We start from the raw sequence: 3,323 nt of genomic DNA on the forward strand, positions 1-3,323 counted from the left end.
CATATACTGTTCGGGTCTTTAACAGCCAGGCATTCCGCGCTGTGCGTTTTCACTGTTGGAGCCTTTGTCATCATCAGGCTTGCATCTATCACCGGGACGCGAGCAAGCCCGTCTGATTTTCGACAAATGAAGTCGCATGCACAGCACCGAACTAACCGTCGCAACAGGCCTCGGTGATCGCTCGTCCACTGCGTCAGGTGTGTCAGCTTGTGCGGAATACTCGGAATCTGCAGCACGTTCAGACCGAGGGCATCTTCAGCCAGCAGCAACTCAGTCACCCAACTTGGCAGCGCAGGCAGCATCGACTAGCCAAGGGTCGATGAGGATTGGATGTGGCCAATGCTGTTGCACCACGTTCCATCAGCCGGAAAACCTGCGCATTCGCCCAGCATATCATGAACGTGCCCTGTCTACAAACAGCAGGCTATGAAGGCGAATGCGTGGCTTCCAAGTCCCAGCTGGATGCTGGCATCATCTATGCGGCGCTCGGGGTGCTGCAGCCGGCGGAGGAGACCATGGACTCGCTGGATTGCATCTGATCGTGCTTCTGCGTTAACGAGATGACTTTGCACAGTCGGCAGTCGTATAGCTGAAGGCTGTTGTCAAACGAAAAATATCGTTGTTAATACATCTGATGCATTCAATATGAATAGCCAAAAGTTGATAAGCGTGGATTGTGATGGACTATTAGACTGCATTTGGTTTTAGGATTAAGCGAGTTCTATCCAGTATTTGCCGGGCAAAGGTGGAATAAACCAGCGGTACTATTCGCATCATGAAACCAGCTGTCGTCAGGGTCTAGCTCTGGTGAATGACGAGGCCCCAGTGTGCATTGACCTGACTGTTCCCGTTAGATGGAGCCGCACGAATGTGCCCGGCCAGGTCCGGGTCAGGGACCCCGATCAAGGAACTTGGGGTCTAGTAGCCGTACAAACTCCCTGCGTTGCTATACCCAACCGCTCTTCAAAGATTTCTCAGCCAGGGAGATGGGAGATACGCCCGCGCCCGCTCCGGTACACCACCATAGGCTACATCGATACGACCATTGTGTTCTAGCGAGTTCTATCTGCCAAACCGAGGTCCAATCCAAATGCCAGCTGGCGGGCAGAGGCGCCGTGGATTGGCTTGGGGTATGTTCTCGGGGGGTGGGGGGTGGCACTTGTGATGCGCAAAATGAACTGTCAACCGGGGGATGCAGTTTTCAGTCCATCTGGTATTTCCGGAGTAATAAAAGCCATTACGTCGAGCGCTGCTTTGGCGTAAAATGCGACGAACCGTTCTGGAATAGCTTGTTTCCTGAGTCCTTTATTACCACCTCAGCTCTTGAATTTCCTTCAAAATTAGGCTTAAGTGCAAGAGCTTTTCATTCAGTCATAGTTAGTTTGATCTTTCAAGTCATTCCACAGACCAAGCGTGTTGTAATACATGCAATCTCTCTTGCCCGTTACCACGCGTGCGGCCGTCCAAGCGTTAAGGGTGCCCCCCCCCCCCCCCAGTGACGTCACATGGGGATCTTTGCTGGGAAGTGTGCTATCGAGACGGTTCCGCCCGATGTATATCGCCTTGAGGCCAGGCGCAAGGCAGGATAGTTGGCAGCGGCTCGTAGTTTTTTTTTAGGGCGTTTACACTATGCACGATAGTTATCGTCCAACGCTCATGATGGAGTAATCATTCAGCATTCATTTTGTGACTGAAGCTAGCCCGCCAGCTCCACAATAAAATGACAGTGATATCAGCAAAAACACTTAATAACTTAACGAGTCGTTTCGAAGGAAGTTGATTCAAGGTGATCTTTAAATATTGCCCATTGTTTCTTTCAAGTTAGGTAATATTGGAACTCTACTGCGAACTGGGACGACCAGAGGCACAACCTTTGGGCGTTGATAAGGGGTGGGGGGAAGGGGAGGGGCCATCACACAGTTGGTAAGGACCTCTGATGATGAAAGCCTCCCCCCCCCCCCCCCCCACTTCACACACACACCATAAAAAACCGGATTTGGCCCACTAATTTCGGAGGAACACAATTCCTACTTTTAGATGTATTGTCGTTACTTTTAAATGGAGCAGAAATCAGGCAACGTACCAAGAGACATTTCCGTTTGCATTTAGATGTCGATAAAATGAAGAGGGTGGGCGTTGGTGTTTATTTTAGAATGCTTAAAAGCGATTTTCTAGCCAGCAGAGCTCAGAGGCTTTGTCAAAAGTTTGTTCTGGGTTCTACAGCTATATTGAGAGCCTCGTGACGTGTAAGTCGGAGTGGGGTCAATTTCTTTATTAACACGGTAAGCCAACGCTCGTCAGCAACGGTTCAAACTTCAGCCACTCAGACAGCAAGATTCGCTCATCAAAAGAAAATAACGTAGTATCGCTTAGCACATAAACGCTCGGAAGTTTTAGGAAAAAGCCGACGCCCGGCGTTGCAGCCTCCATCAGCTGCGCGGCGTCCTGTGTCAGCTAACACTCTCGGTAGATTTTTTCCACCATACGATTTTTATACTGATAGATACAGAAACGGAGCACTATTTACATCACCGCGATTTGGTGCTGATATGTGGTATTGGAAATGGACAGGGCGGATCTAAACCTTCTTTTTTGGGGGTGTGGGTGTGGGTAAACCGCTCTTGTCGAATTCCATTTAAACACCGAGTGGCTCACACACACACATACACACACACACACACACACACACACACCCACACACACACACACCACACACACACACACACACACACACACCCACACACACACACACACACACACACACGCACGCACGCACGCACGCACGCACGCACGCACGTTAAGCAAATCATTAAGCAAAGGTCCCCGTTAAGCAATGAGTTAAGCAAATGCTCCATCGGGCTGACTCGGAACACCTCGCCGGCTCAGGAACCCCCGTTTGAACTAGCCACTGTCGTCAGAGCTGTTTTCACTTTTGCGTTGTCTCGACACAGTCTGGGTGGACTGAAGGAAGCTCGATCCGATAAACCTTACCATCTTCAGGATTTGGTGCGTCAGCATGAACCCCAAGCGCTAAGAGAGGACGAGGCAATGCTCTCCCGAAGGCGTGTCAAACCGACGTAAGTGGGTGTCGATGATGTCCATTGAACCCCTAGCTGAATGGTCTCCCGCCCTCGCCCACGTAGACCCGACTTACGCTTTCGTTAGCGCAAAGCCTTCATGTGATTTTGTGTATAGAGGGTTTCGTAGGTTCTTTCTTACCCTCGCCTGCACATTCGGTCCTGTAGCTTCAATGCCTCTTACGTCCAGGTGCCGTAAGCAACCAAAAATCCCTCGAATATCCCGTACCGCGTTGTCTTGAGAAA

This window comes from Pollicipes pollicipes, unplaced genomic scaffold (assembly GCF_011947565.3).
Source record: "Pollicipes pollicipes isolate AB1234 unplaced genomic scaffold, Ppol_2.1 Scaffold_7231;HRSCAF=8579_pilon_pilon_pilon, whole genome shotgun sequence".
In the NCBI taxonomy this organism is placed as follows: Eukaryota; Metazoa; Arthropoda; class Thecostraca; order Pollicipedomorpha; family Pollicipedidae; genus Pollicipes; species Pollicipes pollicipes.